The following is a 15,544-nucleotide window of genomic DNA, read 5'->3' as shown; positions in this document are numbered from 1 at the left end:
TGAAGGGTAAATATGATATTTAGAAATTTTATAAAGGGTAAATATGATATTTAGAAATTAAGTTGGGTAAATATGATATTTTGATGTTTAAGAAGGGCATATATGAAATTCTCCCTATATTATTCATCAACGAATATGCGTCGCGGTTTTATTTGCAAACGCTCTTCTCCATCAAACCTTCTTGGACAGCTTCATTCTAATTGATCATAACTTCCATCAGCCATCAAAACTAAGAATAATGAAAATTGAATTAATTTCTATTATAGGAAATATATCTCTAATACAAAAGGAAACTAAAATTCTATACAAAACTTACACACATATAATTTGAAATTTGAATCCCAATAAACCAGGTTCAAATAAACCCATTGTCACACCCCCGGACGAGGCGGCAGAACATGCCGGGCTGTGCGACTAAGTTCATGGATCACAGATAAATTGAATATATAGTACAAGTACAACGATAAACAAAACAACATTTATATTCTATCATAAAATTCGAATACAAGGTTCTTACTAGATAATATAGTAGTTGCCTTAAACATGTAGGCAGACAAAATAAAAAGCAGTAAACTAAATTGCTTGAGATTCCTGAATATCCGTCGTCCAAATTTTGCTTGATTACTGATTCCTTGAGAATACATGTATTTTGAAAGTCAACACGAGGTTGGTGAGAGTCACAGACTTTCTGCTAACACAGTAATACTTTTAATAAGTCTAAAAAGTATTATCTTTGTATGTATAACCATAGTTAAAAACAGTGTTTGCAATGATTCTTTAAAGGCCAAAAATGTATTTCGGTCTAAGTAAATCTATACTTATAAAATGGGCTTGTAATAGTTTCTTGAAAGCCAAAATGTACCTTTGGTATAAGTAAACCCATACTTTATACTGTGTTCGTAATAAATCTTGAAGGCCAAAATGTATCTTTTGTATAAGTAAACCCATACTTTAGAATGTGCTTGTAATAATTCCTTGAAAGTCAAAATGTATCCTTTGTATAAGTAATTTCCATACTTAAAATAGTTTTGAAAGCAATCAAACCTATGGTTGTAGTGAGAGAGAGATATTCGTGTTAATGTTTTTAGTGAGTTTTATAATCGAGCTATTGATGAAAAGTATCCCTCCCTACAACGCTTCATTGGACGTTGTAGTAACGATCGTAGACACATATCACCTGCCATGATTGATCTGTCGAAGGTTGTAGCTAGCAACCGCAGGTGGGATTGTCGACCCCATATAGATCTATACATATGTACCTCGCTCCGAAGATTAACGATTATAGCAGTGTGGAGCAGGCTAAGTGGTTAGACTCAACTAATGAATAAAATATCGTCTCACTCAAAGTCATTAACGAAAAGTTTGTGAATAACTCTCAGCCCTAATCTAATTATAATTAAGTACCAGTCATAATGAATTTTGTAGTATAGCATTTGTAGAAGCCGAGTATGGTTGACGTATTTATAAAAGTATAAATTACTCACCTTTATATAGAAATGTAGTTCATCATAATGATCTTGTATAAGTGTGTAAAGCCTTATGCATAAAAGCATTCAAGGGTAGTAGTCTTTGAAACTTTGAAATACTTTAAACTTGTATATGTGTGAAACGCCTTATGCATAAAAGTATTCAAGAGTAGTAGTCTTTGAAACTTTGAAATACTTTAAACTTGTATGTGTGTGTAAAGCCTTATGCATAAAAGTATTCATGTATAGAAGTCTTTGAAACTTTGAAATACTTTAAACTTGTATATGTGTGTAAAGCCTTATGCATAAAAAGTATTCATGGGTAGTAGTCTTTGAATCTTTGAAATACTTTAAAATTGTAGCATGCATATCATATAAGACTTATGTATTTGTAAATACTATTTAGCACATGTATTCTCCCCCAAAACGAATAACTATAAAAGAGGGGTCATAACTCTTACCTCAATATGCGGTTAACGAGTTGTTTTTGAGTATCGGATTGCGAGAATCGATGTGTGTTGTTGTGAATTTGAACTTCCGAGATTAGCTTAGCCTTGTAGAATAAAGAGACTATAGAAGCCTTTAGAGATGATGGAAGACACCTAAAGTGGTAGAAATTCCGAGGTGCAGATGTTCCGAGATGAAAAAGTTCCGAGGCTTGTTGAAACTCTGAGACTAGAAAAATCTGAGACTGTAAAAGTTCCGAGATGGGTATAAAATCCGAAGGTGGAAGGTCTGAGATGCGAAAAATCTGAACCTGATGGAAATTCCAAAGTCAAAGCTCCGAAATGGGAAAAAGGTCCGAAACTGCCAAAAAATTTGAAGTCGAAGCTCCGAGACTGGTAGATCCGAAACTGCCAAAAATCCGAAGTCGAAGCTCCGAGACTGGTAGATCCGAAACTACCAAAAATATGAAGTCGAAGCTCCGAGATGCTAGGATTCGAAATTGGAAACAATTCCGAAGTCAGAAGGGTCCGAGGTCAAGAATTCCGAAGTCAGAAAGGTCCGAAGTCAGAATTTCGAAACTGAAGAGAGAAATTCCTAAATTGGCTAAAATTCCGAGATTGACTTGCTGTTTTCGGTTTTTTACTCCAGTTTTGAGCTTAATTCAACAAAAGGAAGGTTTGGGATGGTATGGGTGTTTAAGGAAGAGGTTGTAAGTATGGTGAAGAGTGATTTAGGATAATGGAATCATTTTGTGGGTTGGTTACTGAAAGAGATTCAGGAGAGATTTACAAGAAACTTGGGAGAGATTTGAGAGAGATTTATAAGAGTTATTGAGAATTTTGAGAGAGGAAGAAGTGAGAGAGATTTAAGAGAGAAAGAAGAGAGAGCTGAATTAGTGAGGATTGAAGGAGGAGGTGACATCTATTTATAGTAGGATGGAAAACAATCCCTAGCCAAGGAGGCCATACTCCTCAAATCCCATCACGTACTATTCTTGTACCTTTGGGTGGAGTGTAAGCGAAAGGGAAAGAAGAATGGCGGGATAAGCACGTGGGGGAAAATCTCAGGGAAGGGCCCATAATTTTTTGTCCTTCCAAATCTAATGGGTCCCACCCTAAAGGTTGTACCCTAATTAATGGCTTATTAATATCTATAGTCGAGTGCATCGGGATCCGGGTGTCGAGAATTTTTTTAGAATATACCGATGGATTGGATTTAATTCAAGGATTTCAAAAACCCGAACGGATTAATTTTTGGAGTTACGAAACTCCGGGAAATCGCGTTCGAAGTTTTGCGTCTAAACGGCTCACGGTGTCTATTTTCGCGACTTTTGTAAATATTTTCACTAAAAATATTTCGAGTATGAAATTAAATATTAGATTATAGTCTGATTCCAAAAACGCTCTCAGAAATCTTGTCGGAAATGTGTAAGTACCTTAACGGTGTGAAATAGTTTACTAAAACAGGTAAAACCAGTGTTATACGTGTTTGGTTTCTTAAAACCGTCATATCTTTTGCATACGAACTCCGTTTTGGACGTTCTTTGTATTTTCGGAAACAGGGGAACACGTACTACGAGTCTAGAATAATTGCTTCGCTCAAAACCGCTTATTACGAATTTTTAGTTTTTAGATGCCCTAACTAGGGTTGCAGTTTGAGCTGTTTGATTCGTTCGTTAGTTTACATATTTGGAAGTATGTTTTCATATGATATCTTATAATAGTTGAAATGAACTCATTTAATTTATAAAAGACGCACTAAAACTCAAAGAGTCGAATAACAACGAGATTCGTGTTTAGCCATAAATTCCGGGATGTCACATGCATATACATATATTATTCATCAACGAATATGCGTCTCAACTTTATTTGCAAACGCTCTTCTGCGTCAAACCTTCTTGGACAGCTTCATTATAATTGATCATAGCTTCCATCAGCCATCAAAAATAAGAATAATGGAGGAAAATAACAAAAGGTTAGTGCTTTATTTCGAATGAAACACTTTTTTCCGTATTTTCATTTGTGATGAAATTACATGTCTTTAATTTCTGATATCCAAAACTTTGACATTTTCTGCAAGTTTACCACTTTGGAAGTTGGAACCATATTGTATGACATTTCTGATAAAATTTATTCTATTAGATGTTATTGTTATTCGGATGCAAGAAACAACAATCTACTTGTGTTGATTTGTCTATTATACCATCATACTTTGCTTTCTTCCTATTACAACACATTAGAGTAATTCACACTTTACCAAGGACCAAAAAATCCATTTTTTGTTATTGTTTAACAAATATTTATTACATATTATTATATGTAAATGTGAACATGTTTTTTCAAATTTATAATATATTTTAGTTTATATTGTTAATTGTATTGTCTTTTTATGTTCATGTTATCTGAATGCAAGAAACAACAATGTAATTGTGTCGATGTGTCTGTTATAGCATGATTCGTAGGATTCAATTAGCAATGTAGTTTTCAAACTCAATAACCATTTGTTCATTTCTAAAGATATATAACACAAAAAAATGATATGAAGTTTATGAACAAATATGAAACTCAACACAGAAATACGAAAAACAACTTCAAAACTCATGACAGAGTTAAAAACTTTCCTATATCATCAGAAAAATAATTTTCAGACATACATTGTCTAACAAATAACTTCTTTAAAGTTAATAAATAATTTTGAAAATCTAGATTTTCGAAATCTGTGTCATTTAGCTTGTCTTATAATATATGTGATATTTAGAGGGTTAATTTTATACATAGCCTCCCCCTCCCCCTCTCCAAATTGTTTGTTGTACCATTTGTCCGAGTAGGTGAGTATGTGAGTGACAGAGAAACATATATTAGCACCCTATTTAGAAATGGAAAGTAATCATTTGGTCAATATCCCTCAAAGGATCAAATCAATATCTCCCTATCTTAATAAAAGAGTTATTTTGTACACGTGACACTTCTACAATTCGTTTTCGCCTCAATGTTAAATTCTAGATTTACCTTTCAATGTTCTGAATTTCCATTTAGTAATATCCTGCAAAATCAACACAGATTTCGATTCTATTTAATCTAGTAACTGATAATACCATATTTCCTTTATTTTTATTCATGGTTTTAATGGCCTTAAATCGAAAACGGTAAATACATTTAAAAGAAAAGTATAATTTGAATCCATACCAATTGATTAAAAATCGAAAACCATTATTACTTCCTTATTTTTCCGCCCAATACCTCATTGCGGAAATGGACCATCATATCCTATAAATCAACTTTTCAGTTTTCAATATTTAATCTTATATAAAAAAACCAGCAAACAAAACCATAATAATTATAAATAAGTCAAACGCATTTTATATGGAAATATCATTTAAATCATATCAGTCTCAAATACACTTTCATTCAGTCCCTAACCCGATTTTTTAGTTACCGAATGTCAGTCTCAGATACATTTTCATTCAGCCCCTAACCAGATTTTTCAGTAACTGAATGTCAGTCTTAGATATAATTTCATTTAGTCCTAACCTGGATTTTTAGTGACTGAATATAGGTCTCAGATACAATGCCATTTGCTCCCTAACCTAATTTTCCAGTGACCGAATATTAGTCTCAAATATAATGTCATTTGGTCCCTAACCTGCTATAGTTTCAAACCAAAGTTTAGTCTTAAACTAACATTTATAGTGACTAATATAAACAATGCGCTTGTTAATACACCAAATGAACAAGTACTAGATAAACAAACCGTAATTTAGAAATCATATCCAAATTTATAAAAATAAACAAAAATGTCTAAGAAACTAGTCAATAACTAAACCATAAGTGAAAGAAGTTCCAAATTTTAATGAACAGTCATGAATGTTACGCTTGCTACGCTTGCTCTGATAGATCTGTTATGTACGCACGGGCTTCATCTTCATCGGGTGGACATAATATGTTTTGAGAATCCAGGAACTTCGAGATAATAAACTGGAACATTTTTTTTCACATTTTTCCTCACTTTGTTTGACTTTCTGTTCGTTTATTCGAACCTCCTCCTCGAGTGCAACAAACTTACTTTTCATATCTTCTTCGTCTTTTGAGGCTGATTGGGATGTTTCCGCGGTTGATAAGAGATGTATATCTTTTTTCCTAATAACAGGTCCACTTGAAGCCTCCCATCCAGATAGTTGTAGATGTGATTAATCGAGTGTATGAAAGAAATCAGAGTAAAACAACGTAATCAGAACACCAGAGTAAATAAGATCTTGTTTCAGCTCATTTATACTTTCAACATACAAAGAGAGTGTTAGACAGAATTACATCAAAAGTTCTATCTATCTCATAGTACATCTCCTATTTATAGGAGAACTGAAAGTATACAAAAAATACTAAGGACACGACATTTAGACTTCGACACATTACAATATATTTGACTCAACATTCTCCCCCTTTGTAATCAGTGTCGAATTTTAGTTTGTGAGAATTTGAGCAGCAAAATGCATCATACTTCGAATTTCGGTGTACCGGCTCATCACCTTCTTCAATTCAACTTTATCTCCTTCGTTGTTCTTTTTACAGTTGTTCATACAAACAATAAAGTTCGTATACTGAGCTGTTGTATATCTTTCAACTTCTGAAGCTTGAAATAAAAATCTCTTTGCTTTTCCCTGCATGTCTTTTCCCGAAAAGACTAACCCCATTGGCTTTGGTTGGGTTGTGTTTTGACCCAAAGAGAAAAGGTGATAGCGTATGCATCTCGACAATTGAAAGAGCATGAAAAGAACTACCCCACTCATGATCTGAAGTTGGCAGTGGTAGTATTTGCTCTAAAGATATGGAGGCATTACCTCTATGGCACGAAGTGCAAACTTTTCACTGATCATAAGAGTCTCCAATATCTCTTTAATCAGAAAGAGTTGAATATGAGGCAAAGACGTTGGCTAGAGTTACTCAAGGACTACGAATATGAGATACTTTACCACCCCGGTAAAGCCAATATTGTTGCTGATGCTCTTAGTCGGAAAGTCAATCTTGAAAGAAAAAAGCCAAGGGCGTTGAGAATAGAAGTTGTCTCGACAATTGTGGAAAGTATAAAGAAAGCTCAAGAAGAAGCTTCAGAGAAGAATGACCGAAAGGAAGAACGTTTGGGAAAAACGTTAGTGTTCGGTATAAACAGTCACGGACTGAAGGTATTCCAAGATCGGATTTGGGTACCTAAGATAGGAGGATTAAGAGATCTTCTGATGGAAGAAGCTCACAAAACCATGTACTCAATTCATCCCAGCAGCACTAAAATGTATAGGGACCTAAAACCCTATTACTGGTGGCCGATGATGAAGCTTGATGTTGCAAAGTATGTGGCCGAGTGTGTGACATGTACGAGAGTGAAGGCACAACATCAGAAACCATATGGGAGTTTAGAACCTTTACCTGTACCCATGGGTAAATGGGAAGACATCACTATGGATTTTGTGACTAAGCTGCCCAGACCGAAGAGCGGTCACGACATGATTTGGGTGGTCGTTGATCGGTTTACGAAAAGTGCACACTTCATAGCAGCCAATGAGAAATGGTCTATGGATAAACTTGCTAATGCTTACATGAAGGAGATAGTAAGACTTCACGGTGTGCCTTTAACTATTGTATCGGATCGTGATAGCCGTTTCACGTCGAGGTTTTGGAAAAGTCTACAAGAGGAATTGGGTACGAAATTGTGTCTAAGTACGGCTTACCATCCGCAAACCGATGGTCAGAGCGAACGAACGATTCAAACACTAGAGGATATGCTGAGAGCATGTACCCTGGAATTCCAAGGTAACTAGGATGAACATTTACCTTTGGTAGAATTTTCCTACAATAACAGTTTCCACTCAAGCATCAAGATGGCACCTTATCACGCTTTGAATGGACAGAAGTGTCGAACGCCGTCATGTTGACTTGAAGCTGGAGAAAAGCAGTTTATGGGACCCGAGATAGTCAATCAGACTGCTGAAAAGCTAAAAATGATTAGGGAAAGGATGTTAGCAGCTCAGGATCGTCAAAAGAGCTATGCTGACAAGAAAGGAAAACCGATAACATTCGAAGTTGGTGATTCGGTTTTGCTTAAAGTCTCACCGTGGAAGGGACTTATAAGATTTGGTAAAAGGGGAAAGCTGAGTCCAAGGTTTATTGGACCGTTTAAAGTTCTTCAGAGGATTGGGAATCAAGCTTACAAGCTAGAACTACCAGAAGAAATAGATGGTATTCATAACACTTTCCATGTGTGTTATTTGAGGAAGTTCACGGGAGATGTTCCCGACATAATTCCAATTTCTGAATTAAGGTTGGATGAAAACAAGAGATTAATCGAAGAACCATAGGCAATCGTTGACCGTAAGACTAAAAAGTTGCGACGCAAGATGGTCGATTTAGTTGTGCGTTGGAAATATATGAATGAGCCAAATATCACTTGGGAAACGGAAAGTGACATGATGAGTCACTACCCGCATTTGTTTGTTGATGTGTGATTCCGGGGACGGAATCATCCTAAGGGGGAGAGAATTGTAACGCCCGTGTTTCTGGGCTAAAGCATTAATGATGGTGTAATAGTCTAGGTCAACCTTTGTAACTCATTTTGAAGTAATAAAGAGGAATTATGTGAATATTATGTGAATTATGTGCTTATCTGCTTAATTATTATGATTAATGAATTAAGGATAAAAATAAGCGTCAAAAATACATATTAAATAAAGGCGATATCTAAGGATAAAGTTGTAGTGGTCGAAATAAGGATTTCGGAGATATAAAGAATACCGAAATCCGAGTTATAACGAAGGAGTTATGACCTGTCGAAGTTTCGCGACAGAACCGTCACGACACTGCGTGGCGTAAATAGTGAATTTACGATAGAATGATTTTTAGCCTTAATGATCTAAATGAAAGTCGTAGAGTTCGTTAAACCAAGAGCATGCATAAAAAGAACGCCCAAATCTGACTTCGTATGAGGAAATTATGATTTTTCTAAGTTTCGACTTAGCAGTATGCAGCCCAAAACTCGAAATTTAGATCGAGTGATTTTTAGCCGAAACAATTTAAACGAGAATCGAAGATCTTGTTGATAGTAGTTCAACGGTAAAAAGACAGACGAAAACGGACGTCGGATGAAGAAGTTATGAATTTTTAACGGACTTTTCATGTCCCGGCCCCTTAAAAATATAATATTAAAAATAAATTCAAAATTAGCCAATGGAATATAAGCGAAAGTTTTAGAGCATAATTTCACCTATGCGTGGATATAAAGAACGTCAAAAACGGAGTTCGTATGCGAAAGATATGAATTTCTGAAGTTCGAAGCACAAAATTCGAGACCTGACTGCGTTCACGATGTGAACACAGTGTTCACGACGTGAACTCAATAAACGACACCTTTCGAGCCTAGAAGACAGACGGCAAGCCTAGGGGATGACCAGGATCAAAATTCACGACGTGAATATACATGGTTCACATTTTCTAAGCTATCCGGATTTGGTTGCCATTTTCTAACCTCCCTCCTACTTTTTTTCATCTTTAAGCCCCTCTACACTGCCCCGACACCCCGGTTACATATCGACACCCGAAGCAAGTCCCGAAGCCCCGAAGATCCCGAGAAAAAGAGTTTTCGAGCCGAAACTCTGCCCGCGTGAAGCCCGGTTTTTGAGAAAACATCCCGGTTTCATCGAAGAATATTATTTTTAGAGCCGAAGTATTGTCCAATCGTCTTCTTAACAAGTGAGTGTGTAGTCACTTTCATCTTACACATAGATATGAAGTATTTTCTATAAAATACATGCTATGTGTAATTATATTGTTTGTTTATTTGAGATGAATGTTGAATGAATGTTTTATACAGGTTTTAAAATGTATATGTATTTTTATCTACAAAAATGTTGGGTAAAACATGGGTAGATAGCTGATGTGTGATGAAATAAAATGATGAGAGGCCTCGATGTTATTGTGATCCATTCATCTAGCGGAGTATGGATGATGACCACAGACTTTCTAGATAGTCCTATGGAACGCTGGCAGGCTCGCAACCTGTAGGTGTTAATGAGCTTGGGTGTTCATTTGTTGTACTCCATCCCCCACATGGTTGCCTTATTTGACATAAATTGTTGGGAAATCCCCAAAGCAGTGTTGTCGCCCCGACGAAAATCCTTAGACTAGGTCCCTTGTGATAGTTGTTTTAGGGACGTAAAGTGAGGATAACGGGAATGGGTAATCGGGTTATTGTTGTTTGATGAAATTAATAAATTTATTTATTATGGGTTGAAAACCCTATATGCTCACCAGGCTCCCAAGCCTGACCCACTCAGTTTTCTTTGTATTACAGGTAGTGGCGGTAGAGCATAAGTTAAACGACTTATCAAGATATTTTGATTATAGGCTTGTAGTGTATATAACTGTTGTAAGGCTTATAATGTGCCGTTTATGCTTTTGGTCTGTTTCGGAACATGACATCCCGAGTTTTGTTATATAATGTAAATATATTTCTTTAAGAAATGCTTTGGTAAATCTTATTTTATCATATTTCGTTTTGGGAACAAATTCCGCAACTCTTTTAATCAAAGGATTACTCTGAAATTATTTTAAAAGTATAAATTAAACCGGTCTTTTCTGGCCGTGAATTTGGGGATGTCACATGAACAAGGTAGTGAAGGGTTGTTGTAATATGTTTTCGAAAGTGGGTGAAGTAGTGGTGGTGAGAACTTTCAAAATAAATGGTGGAAGTGAAGTGTTAATGACAGAAGTGGTTTCGACAGTACATGAAGTGATTATACCTTGAGAAGTAGCTGACTTTGTGACACCATCACCCATGTTGACATTTGCACCCGTATCAGATACGTTTGCAAGAATGCTTGATGTCACACCCCCAAACCAGACGACGGAAACTTCCGGGGGTGGATGACTTCATTTGTAGTATCACAACACATGCATTATAGCAATCAGAGTACAAACAACAACTGTATTTAAAAAGTATAAGTATTTACATGTGTTTCATCATTGTATACTGAAACCAAATAGTTATACAAAAGAAGAAGACAAGACTCAATTTGCTCCATCTTCTCAAAAGCTCGGGGAGTACCTGTCTACTAATTCCCCGAGAATACAAGTAATTTGAAAAGAGAGTATCAACATAAAGTTGAGTGAGTGCATAAGTGTTTATGTTTGAAGGAATGTTTTCTTTTTCTTGAATATGTAAAATGTTCCAGAAAATCCTATATTTTCTGTTGTATATGAAAAGTAGCTTTAATCACATAAAACCGTTCTGTTTGTAAACCAATGTTATGTATTTGTATTCCCTTTTGTAAAGCTTGTAACTGTGCGTGTGCATGGTTCCACCAGCTGTTATTGTAAACTGTAATGTAATACTGTAATTTGTATCTTATAAAACTAGTACTTTAAAATTGTACTTATGTTTTATTAATTATACACTAACGTATTATTAATATCTTTTTAATGAGTTATTATAACCATACTGACTAGATGGCCTGACCCAACACATTGAAGGCGTTGAAAGCTGTTGATAACAACTGTCACTCGTAGGCGCGTATGCCTGACTGTAGCCAACAGTCTGAGTGTGGGGTTGTCAATCCCAATATAGATCTATACACACATTGTTTCGATCCCCGACTGGAGATTCTGGTTATAATGTCAGGACTTTAACTATGTTGTTTAAATGAATTAAACAACCTGTGTCAAATGACTCATAAAAAGCATATAAACGTTACATGTATAATAGTTATGAAAACCCAATCATTCTGAAATAATTGATTGACAATATGTTCTTGAATTAGTATTATTAACATGTATATGAAAGATGTATACTCTTGATTAGTTTTGAATCAAACCTTTGTTCTTGTAAAACAATGTACTTTAGTATACTTGAATTGTGAATTAATGTTCTGTGAATCATAAATTATACCTATTATAATTTATATGTACTTTCTGAATTGATACTGAGTATTCATGAATGAAACCCCTTGCTCAACATGTTACAAAGGGTATTTGAACTTAATGAAATAAGTTTTATACTTATATACATATACAAATATATATAAGTAAAATTTAAATGACACTCGGACAAATAACCGATACTTATAATCCCACATCCAAACAAGGAAAAGGAACCAAAGTGGATTATCAGTCCTAAGCCTTTTAAATCTTATATATATATATATATATATATATATATATATATATATATATATATATATATATATATATATATGATTTTTGGGGAAAAATATAAGTTTATAAAACATTTAAAAGAAATTTAATATTTTGAAATACTTTTGGTGACTTAATGTCATTTTAACACAATATTTGAAAACCAATTGAATTGATGATAACTGAAATTCATTTTTATAAGTTTATTGAAATCTTTTATTAGTAACAAAAAATCTTTGTGTTAGACTTGTATTCCCCTCCCCCCCTTAAAACAGTGAAATCTATGAAAATACAAGGGTATGAACTCACCTGATTGTGAGTGATCTGGAAGGTAAGATAGATATAGGATGCTTGAGTTCACAATTGAAGTTACGAAGCACAGTTGGATCCTATAAGGCATATATTCACATATATGTGTATTCAATTAGTGGTTACAACTCTTAACTAGTATAGGAAACCACCTAAGATAGTAGGAAACACCCTAAATGAAGTGTTAGGCTCACAAATAGAAGCTTGGAAGGGGTTTCACGGCCACCCAAGGATGGGTTTGCGGCCTTATAGAGTTCACGACCTCATGAGGTTCACTGCCTCATGAGGTGTTCACGGCCCAATGAATCTATGAAGGGTTCACGGCCGTGATCCCTTCAAGTTCATGAAGGTGGTGATGAATCATGAAGAATCAAGGTTAGGATCTAGTAACCTTTCAAGTATAACAAGTTTAAGGTTGAAATACTTATGTTTTTGGAGCTTTGGAGTGTTCACGGTCAAAGATTTTTGAGAGAGAATGGGGTGTTCACGGTTGAGAGGAGGAGAAGTGAGGAGAATAAGAGGTCACTCTTATATATATAGGAGGTGGTTTACGGTCGTGAACCTAGATTGCGGCCGTGAATACCTTGTGGTTGGTTTTCTGGTTTGAATTAATCCTCCCGATCTCAAGCTAACTCATCCTAGCATCCATTCCTACATTACACTAGGCTCAGATTCTCTCAAACAGACCCTGAACAGTGCTAAAAGATAGCAGAAACTAGTCTGACTTTGATTGAATTGAATTACTGTACAAGATAGAAATTTTGGGTTGTTACATCATCCCCCCCGTTAGAGAGAATTTCGTCCCGAAATTAGAGTTTAAGCAATTAAGCAATTACAAATAACTAAGTAAAAAGATGAGGATATTTCAGTTTCATTTGATCCTCGTGCTCCCAAGTAAATTTAGGTCCCCGCTTGACATTCCAGCAAACCTTCACTATAGGGATACGACTTTGCTTCGTTTGCTTGACCTCTCGGTCCATGATCTCTACTGGTTCTTCCACGAAGTTGAGGCTCTCGTTGATCTCGATTTCGTCGAGTGGGATTACAAGAGTCTCGTCGGACAGACACTTTTTCAAGTTCGAGACGTGGAAAGTAGGGTGTACGTTGCTTAGTTCGTGAGGTAGTTTGAGTTTGTAAGCTACAGGGCTGATTCTAGCGATAATCTCGAAAGGTCATACGTATCTTGGATTTAGCTTTCCACGCTTTCCGAAACGTATCAAGCCCTTCCAGGGTGAGACCTTCAAAAGAACACGGTCACCAACCTGGAATTCTAAAGGTTTCCTTCTCTTGTCAGCGTAGCTTTTCTGTCGGTCTCTAGAGGCTTTCAATCATTCACGGATTTGAACGATCTTCTCTGTCGTTTCCCGAATGATTTTCGGACCGGTGAGAGTGCTGTCAGAAATGCGTCCTTTAGCTAACTGTGTGTCACCCACTTCAGCCCAGCACAGAGGGGATCTGCACTTTCGGACATAGAGGGCTTCAAATGGAGCAACCTTTATGCTTGTGTGATAACTGTTGTTGTAAGAGAATTCGACAAGGGGTAAATGAGTATCCCATGCCTTTCCAAAGTCTATCACGCAAGCTCGCAACATATATTCTAGAGTTTGAATCGTCCTTTCACTTTGTCCGTCAGTTTGTGGATGGTAGGTTGTACTCATGTACAGCCTAGTTCCCAAAGATTTTTTTAAAGACTGCCAGAAACGAGAAGTGAATCTACTATCTTGGTTTGAAATAATAGATATTGGCACACCATGCAGTCTCACAATTTCCTTGAGGTAAGTTCTTGTTAGCTTCTCCATCTTGTCGGTCTCTTTGATTGGTAAGAAGTGTGTGGATTTGGTTAATCTATCGACGATTACCCAAATAGTATCATAACCACTCGATGTCTTGGGTAACTTAGTTATGAAATCCATTGTAATCCGCTCCCACTTCCATTCAGGGATTTCAGATTGTTGCAATAAACCTGAAGGTTTCTGATATTCTACCTTGACTTTGGCACAAGTAAGGCACTTACCCACAAAGGTATTGATTTCGGCCTTCATGTTAGGCCACCAGTATAGTTTCTTGAGGTCCAGGTACATCTTATCTGAACCTGGATGAATGGAGTATCGGGTTTTGTGTGCTTCATTCATAACCATATCTCTGTAACCACCGAACTTTGGTGTCCAGATCCGGTTCATGAAACAATAGACTCCATCATCCCTGACTTTGAAGTTCTTATCCATTCCTCTCAGGGTTTCACCTGCCACGTTTTTAGGTTTTAAGGCTTCGAGTTGAGCCTCTCTGATCTGTGTGGACAGATGTGAATGGATTGTCATGGTCAATGACTTTACTCAGCGTCCCGAGTATTCTTTTCTTCTAAGGGCGTCAACTACTACGTTAGCTTTACCAGGGTGATAAAAAATCTCACAATCGTAGTCGTTCAGTAGCTACACCCAGCGTCGTTGTCTCATGTTCAACTCTTTCTGATCGAAGATATGCTGGAGACTTTTATGGTCCGTGAATATTGTGCATTTCGTGCCATATAAGTAATGTCTCCAGATATTCAGAGCAAATACCACTGCTCCTAGTTTATGGTCATGTGTTTTATAGTTGACTTCATGTGTCTTTAGCTGTCTTGAGGCATAGGATATAACCTTTCCTCTTTGCATAAGAACACATCCAAGCCCTTGATTAGAAGCATCACAGTACACTACGAAATTCTCTGTCCCTTCAGGAAGAGACAGGATCGGTGCACCACACAGAGCTCGCTTCAGCATTTGGAACACTGTTTCTTGCTTTTCTCCCCAGCTAAAAGTTACACCCTTTTGCGTCAAGGTGGTAAGAGGTTTTTCAATTCGAGAGAAATTCTGGATGAATCTGCGGTAGTAGCCAGCAAGACCTAAGAATTGACGAATTTCTGTACGTGTTTTAGGTGCTGACCAGTTTTCAATTGCCTTTATTTTGGAAGGGTCGACGTGTATTTCTTCTGAACTAACCACGTGACCTAGGAAATCAACCTTCCTGATCCAAAATTCACACTTTGAAAACTTTGCATAGAGTTTCTATGATCTAAGAGTTTGCAATACTTGACGAAGATGTTGGCCATGTTCCTCTTCACTTCTTGAGTAGATAAGGATGTCATCAATGAAGACTATGACGAATTTGTCC

Source organism: Lactuca virosa, chromosome 6 (assembly GCF_052849685.1).
Source record: "Lactuca virosa cultivar CGN04683 chromosome 6, Lactuca_virosa_CGN04683_v6, whole genome shotgun sequence".
In the NCBI taxonomy this organism is placed as follows: domain Eukaryota; kingdom Viridiplantae; phylum Streptophyta; class Magnoliopsida; order Asterales; family Asteraceae; genus Lactuca; species Lactuca virosa.
Note: the sequence above shows the minus strand (reverse complement) of the source record.